At 36.6% G+C, this 7,861-nt stretch overlaps 1 long non-coding RNA gene across 1 annotated transcript; it reads right to left on the reverse strand.

Moving 5' to 3' along the window:
- Positions 1-4,651: 4,651 nt before the first annotated feature.
- On the reverse strand, positions 4,652-7,482 carry LOC137795001 (uncharacterized). Its single transcript, XR_011078371.1, has 3 exons — positions 7,255-7,482; positions 6,310-6,404; positions 4,652-5,507 (listed from the first exon to the last, which is right to left on the reverse strand). It is a non-coding gene; the product is annotated as an uncharacterized lncRNA (long non-coding RNA).
- Between the last annotated feature and the right edge of the window lie 379 nt (positions 7,483-7,861).

Consider the following 7,861-nt stretch of genomic DNA (forward strand, 5'->3'; position numbering starts at 1 on the left):
TTCTCAGAGCTGGCATACTGTGCAAACAACTTGCGCTTTCAAGATATCCATTTTATGTTGCTGCAGATTTTTTAATGGGCCATTGATTTGGCAGACGCAAACGAAAACAAGGTGGAAATGCATTCTAAACCATTTATAATGTAGTTTTGAAGCCACTAAGCGCGGCTGGGTTGGATGCTGCATATAATTAATTTTGAATTGTTTGTGTGAGACAGGGTCATTGAGGTTAATTGAGTCTTACTTCAAAATTCTGGCTCGGAGCCACACGTGCAGTCTTTACTGTATATTCATTTTAATTAATATAAAAGGAGTAAGCAGTCTTGCCAAGCCTAATGATGGGCAAACGCTGTGTAAACAACAACAAAGGCTGGCCCTGTTCAACCAACACAGCGTCTAATCGTGCTGTGGCTGTCACCGCTGCTCCCTTTCCGTCACTGATAGATAGGCTATTCGAGTGAACTGAGTGGAGAGCAAAGATAACCTCCGAAACAAAGCTTTGTGGGTATTGGCTGCTGGAGTATTTGCAAGGCATGTCATGATACAGACCTCTCACTCCGCCTAATTTTAAAGCCCTGAACGAACTCTCTAGAGATGGTAAACACACTTGAAGGGTGCTTCGCTGATGGCCTTGAAATTGTTCTAAAACCCATAATTATGTTTTCACACAGATTCATAGTGAAAACTGCCAGACCTGATAGTTTGCATGAAGCTCAGCACAGTCCACCTCTCAGGGAGAACATCAGTATCACTGCAGTCTTTGTACAGCATTATAAAGAAACATAGCAGTTCATTGTGACATCAGGGTTGGATGCCATTTCATCTCGAGTGTTGCAGTCGTGCCTCACTCTTGCTCAGTATATTTGAAAACAAACATTATCGGGCTTCTCAAATGTGGAGACTCACAGCTCCTTTGTCTTATATGATAGGATACTAAATATCGTTAGGTTCAACATCTGCATTATCATTTTTTCCCACTTTCTGACATTTAAAAACTTTTTTTTTCATCAGACTCAAAGAAATAATAAGCACATTTATGGACTGTAAAAATATGAATTACAGCATGTCCTATTTTGTTTGTAAAATTAGTGTATGGATTTGTGGTGGTCTTGTTGTTATTCTTGATTTTGTGTTTTTACGTTTTAGATTCTCTTATGTTTGATACTTTGGAAACAAAAAACAATAAAGAACTAGCAACAGCATATACACAGTTACAATACAAGCAGCTGAAAATACTCAATAAAAGAAAGGGAACATTGTCACTTGCAAACAAATCAGTCAAAATAAGTTTTGATTACCATAATAAAACAATGATAAAAGACTAAAGTGAATGGGTATATTATACTCAAACTTTAAAAAGCTGACATTCTTTGACTATTGATGTATCAGGCCGATAGAAAATAAATGTAGTAAAAGATAAGGAAATAAATCATTCAAGATGTAATAATGACTTGAGAATGTGGGAATGTGTTTTATAATCCTACATTATAAGTGTTTTTTATTTGGTTTGATAGTTTGACAGAGGAGACCGACAGGATATGTGGATGGTGACATGCAACAATGGATATCACATCTGTGATTGCACCTTAGCGCTCTCTGCAACAGGGTCTTGTATAATATATATATTTTAAACTTTGTATAAATAAATGCATAAATCAATGTGAATAGCTTCTGAATACATGCCTTTAACTTTCACATACTGTTGGTTGGTGGACAGAGAGCTCAGAAAAACAATGTAAAAAAAGCCTGTAGAAGCAGGCATATCCAAAGGGTGAACATAACTATGCAAATGATATGACCTCAGCATAGGACAAAAACAACATCCTGGCCGTGACTACATTCAGAGCACAGCATGAGTGTAGGTCCAGACCAGTGATGCATACGGTGCACGCAGGGTCAAGAATAATCACACAGGGTTTTGGGAGAAAATGAATCACTCCGTGATTGCACTCTATAGGTTTTCCCACCGAAGTGTTCAATTGTGATTTTAATTCCCCAGTTTGCCTCCTTGACCTTAAGGTCTGCTTGAACATGAAGCACCAGTCACTTGAGAGATGAACAACAGGATTGTGTAGCAGCAGGAGAATTATTCTTTATTTGACAGCCTCATATAAGAATCTTTGTAACAACGAGATTCATCTTTTTTTCCTTTTTCTCTTTGCTCAAACTCCAAATATAGAAGTGTTGATTTGAAGGTCATGAAACTGTTTTTTTTTTCTTTACACATGCATACAAACTGCTCCTACAATTTTAAACTGGCAGTAGATATGGAAGATAGATGACAGGGATGATAAAGATGATCACACTAATAATTCAATTGATAAATCAGGTTGGGTCAGGAATCTATTATTACTCTGTGCCTTTCTCATCTATAACCAGTGGCTGAAACCCCGCTAGCAGTCATTTCCCATCTCACAGACTGTCTGGATGACTGATCAGGGTTGTGATTGTCTCCCCTCTCCCCAACACACCACAGCTACATACGTCAGCAGCAGCACATACATCTTGAGCAGTCTCTAACTCCGAGTCAGAGCAGTAGCCCCAGTAAACGTTGCAATCAGCACCAGAATTGGGCCAATTCCTCATAACCTTGTCTGCACATGGCACCTTGCCTTGAATCATAAGAGCGTGAGGCTGTAGCAAGTGTTCAATCTATCAGCAAAACTGCTATATTGCCCCAGTACAGTTGAAGTGGGTAAATCAACGTTTAATTATCTGTCTGCTCACAAAAGCTGCATGGGCGTTGTAGTCCTTATGTAATGGAGTTGCCACAAACCCTGTCAGGAACGCAATATGTACAGACAGCAGCCGCATGACATTGAATCTCGCATAAGGTATGTTGAGTCCCACGCTCAGCCTGAGAGCGGACATGTATTTTGAACAAAGCTTTTTCAAATGTTTGAATTCTATGAAGATACAAAGCCTTCGCAAAAGACAGAAGCGTGAAATAGACATCGCAGGTGGACTTTAGTGAATACCCAAGTATGGATTATTTATTTTATAAAACTTATTTTATAAGTTTCTATGCCTTCAAACCAATATCTGATTCATCACTCTCTTTTCTTCCGAGAGATCAATGTAACTCCCTCATAGTTTGAAAAGTTGACTTTGTGTTTTTTTTTATGAAACAATTATCTCTTTTTTCTTTTTACAAAGCTAAAGCCGTCAAAAATAGTAAATCCAATCAAAAAGGTCTGAAAAAAAGCATCTAATTTATAACCACGCAGACTTAGACTTAGAAATGAGTTCCTATTGACCCATTGTTGAGGGGAGATGTTCGATCTTCAGCATTATGTTCAGTCTGGTGACTGGAGTTCTTTATGTTTCTCTTGAAGAAAAAAAGACAAAATCAATAATGAAAATGTTTCACATGATTCATTTTTGAGGCTCAATCGAAGTGCAGCAATTTCTCCAAATAATTATGAACAATCCAACATCTTGGATTGCACATCTTCTTCAGCCAATCATAGATGTATAAGCAAGCAGTGTATGAAAGCTGTCGTGTGGAAATTGATTGTCCTCTTTTGCCTCTCTCACAATCTTCAAAAACTAAACAAAATGTGCTGATCAATCCAGTCAACTAAGTACACCTCTTGTCAATGTCTCCAGCTTCACAATGGAGACTTGATGTTTCTGGAACCATTAGCAATGACCAACTTGCCAGACGAGGCATTGATCGCTGGCCGGTTGTAAATGCAACAGCAATCATTTCACAGGAGAAAAAAAAATTGAGCTGACGAAGCTGTCGTTTATGTATAGGTGACCTGCTTAAAAGTGTCAACTTAAATTACTTTTTAATTTGCTCAAGTAGAGACTGGACTGAATTATTTTAGTCCACTCGAAGGGTTTTATGTTATACGTTAGTGTCATTCAGAGTCACTTTAACACTTATTTTACTTCAACATGGCCTTGCACAGATATCCTATGAAAAACATTTACCAAAATAATATATTTTAGATATCAATGGGAAGTGTATTCAGCCATCAGTTCAGCCAACAAAGAGACATCTCACCTCTCAATTTAAATACCTGTTTGAAGCCTGTAATAATATGACCTTTTAGATTTATCGAACCCAGATTAGGAACCACTTCACTAAACTACCGTGTTGTAGATAAAGTACTAAGAATACGATACAGTAGTATCGTAAGTACTACTTACACATTATTGCATCAGTGATAATAATAACCTACACTCTAAAAAAAAAAAAGTTGAGTCAACTTAAAAAAGTGAGGCAACCAGCTGCAAAGCCTTTTTGAGTTCACTCAACTAAGTTGTGTCAACTTATAATACGAAGTTCACTCAAAGTGCTATCGTAAGTTTGTCAAACGTAACATTACTAGTCAGACCTACTTATGTATTTAAGTTACCACTACTTAATTTGATAGTCACATCTACTCATGTACTTAAGTTCAGAACACTTAAAATATTAAGTTGGAGAAACTTGAAATTGTGTGTTCTTGTAAATTGAAAACATAAATCAGCATAACTTTAAATTTATTGTTGAGAAAACTTACTTCAAACTTAAAGTGTCGTTACTAAATTTCACTGCCCATTAATTGAGTACACTCAATTCTTTGCAACGTTGCCTTTATTTAAATAAATTAAAAATGTACACCATTTTCTTTGGAAAAGTCAACAGTTAAACAAAACAAACTTCTTCAAACACAAAATGTTTATTAACAAGTAAACATTTGTTTGCATAACTATACAAATTCCAGGTGTCAACACTTAAACATCGACATAAAATCCAAATGGCTGCAAAAAAAATAAAAAATGAAATCCAAAAGCAAGGCCTTGATACAAGCTTTGGGACATTGTATATGATGGAACATATATAAAACACAGAAGGACAATGGCATTGGTGGGAGGTATACAATGGCTTAAAAACCTATCCTATCCATGCATCTATCCATCCAGTTACTGTTTAAAACTGCAATATCTTAACAAATACTGTTAAGATGCAAAAAAACAATTTAGTACAAGTTATGCTTTCTTAACATACACAGTACCAATGCTGATTCCAATATCAGTTTATCATTATGGGCACTGTACACTATCAGCAGTGGGACATAGTTATATTGTTTTTACAATGAATGGACATAAAAAAATGTATTGTCTGTAACAAGACAACTGCAACCTGAACTCTTACCCCCCTCAAAATCCAGCCAAGACCATAGGCGGGGTTTACATATGGCAGGCTACTTGAGCAAACTGCTTTTTAAGGACCGAACCCGGGCAGAGCACTGGGTACCAAAGTACATGAACAACTTTTGAATTACTTCGAAGGTGTACCTCATGTCTTTCGGATACTCCAGGTTGAGAGCATAGATGAGTCCAAACAAAAGGGCAAATGCAGTTGGGATGTCGCATATATCATCCATGACAATCCGTTTCTCAATAATCAGGGCGATGCATAGTGTTGTTAGACTTGAGCGGACCGTCCCAACGTCATCTTCAGCAAGTAGTCCCAGTTCAACTTCTTTCACATAAGATTCCTTCGGGTCTGTATTCTACACAAAAACAAGAATACAGAGACAATAATAAATATTCACCGCCTCTTAAGTGTTCATCTTTTTTTCCTTCATCACTCTGTAACAATACAATTTAAAAGCCAAAATACATTTTCATGCAGATTTTGAAAACTAAAATATAAAACTTTCATACAAGAGTCACCTCCTACACATTAGTATTATAGTATTTAAATCGTCATAGTCTGTTAAATTAAATAAATTGAGCAAAAGACAGGGAAACATTTGCTCTCATGGTACAGGCTCCCTTTAATTTAATAAGTGACAAAAACCTAAACTGGAACAAATCTGCTATAAAACAATGGACATTACTATTCCAAATCTGCCAGATTCTCACCCTAAAGAGTATTAGCGGCAAAGGGTGTTGATGTAAAGGTTTTTGTTTTATTTTCTCAAAAAGATTAGCTCAACAAAAGTGTACTTCAACTTTGAAAATGTACTGACAGAATAACTTTGTAATTTAAATACTGACAAAATGTGTATATGCATCATTCTCAAAACCCATGACCAATTTGGGCTTGGAATTATAAATGTAAATTTGAAGGAGAATTGCTGTTACAAAATGCATGTGATGCAGGCATTACACTCACTTGTAACCTTGATGCTACAGTAACATTGCCAGTATTGGCGATATTACATAAAATTAAAAACTATAAAAGTTACACTTATTAAAATATTTAGATGGATTAACAAAGTAACAGTGAAGTAGAAATGAGGGTTTGATGAAAGTTTGCATTAGTGTGTTCTTGCTCAATGTGCAACCTTAATGACAAATTGGTCTTACCAGACATGTCTTTAGCAAGCCGTCCGGCTTCTCCTTCACAATGAAAAGGTAGACCTCGCAGAGCTGTACACTTTGTAGGCAAGGACATCTGTCATCTGAAAAATACAAATTGAAGATTAAAAATTTGACATAATACAAAATAAATTTGGAGAATGACACAAAAAATTAAACTTGGACAACACAATATCACTAAATCCACTTATTATTTGCAGAGTTGCACTTTTAGAAACATACAAAACAGTTTGCATATAAAAGAAACAATGATGCAACTTTAACTTCAATTTAATGTCAACCACAAAGTGTGCAGGCTTTGTCACTGCAGTGTCTCAAGAGAGAAACGTCCATTCATGGAGCTCCACGCTGCAGCAATACATTTACTGCTTTAAAAGTGATAGCTGCAAATCTCATTGTAAAAAGCACGCAACGTATTTTTCGCTGCTCTCTGTCCACTGGGTGTTCACCTGTGTGCCCGCCGTGTCTGTGTGCATGGCGTTACAGAGAAGAGTTGTAACGCGACCATGTAGACAGGTCGGTTGATAAAAACAAATATATTTTTGACGAAGCTCAAAATGTGTTCTATTCTTACAACATGCCTCGCGGGCGACTCGCGTGGTCCCTGCGGGCGAACAGGTGCCAACGGCACTACCTTCCAGGTCCTGGGCGCGGTACGCGCGGGTAACTAAAGAGTGAACTAGAGCCTCTAGTCTAGAAGCACTCCCGACGCCACCAACGCTAAAGAACTGCGAAGCACTGCAGCAACATGTTAACTAACCTAGCTAACACGAGCGGGTCGTTATCGTAAAATTACACATGACGTTATGAACACGTGAAAAGTAGGCTGGTGTCTGTCACGTTATAAACTTCGTAATGTTAACTTTGGCATTAAAAATCAACAGGTTATCTGACTAGCTCGTTAGCTAACGCACTGAACATACACAGTCTTACCTGGTTAAGTGGTGCGGGACGTAAACGGCATTCTGCAGAAACACTTGAGCTGCCGTTGACCGGCGCGAAATTGCTCTCTCATGCGGAAGTGCGCATGCGCAGTGGTAGACGGATATTTGAATCTCTTCTTCTTCTTCTTCTTCTTCTTCTTCTTTATCTTCTTCTTCTGCTTCTTTTATGGCAGTTGGCGGTTTTTTCTTCTCTCTCGCTTTATTGAACATATATTGTCAACAGACATTCAGCAGTTTAAGATTAAGATGTAAAAAGTACATGTCAATCAAATGAGATCTGAAAAACTATCAAAATATAATAAAGAAACAATGGTATTATCAAATCAATGTATCTTAAACAGGGGCTAAAGAAAATATTTTAATATTTATTTCATTATTTAAAATATAATATTAAAGTAGTATATATATATATATATATATATATATATATATATATCTATATATATATATATATATATATATATATATATATATATATATATATTTATATATATATGTTTTATTTTTGTGTGTTTGTGTGTTTACTGACACATGCACAGTGGTCTTAGTTACCTCAGTAGATGCCCAACTCACTATACTAAGTTTTCTCAACTTAA

Source organism: Clinocottus analis, unplaced genomic scaffold, assembly GCF_023055335.1.
Source record: "Clinocottus analis isolate CAN_PGR_092001 unplaced genomic scaffold, fCliAna1.0.p SCAF_260, whole genome shotgun sequence".
Classification (NCBI taxonomy): Eukaryota; Metazoa; Chordata; class Actinopteri; order Perciformes; family Cottidae; genus Clinocottus; species Clinocottus analis.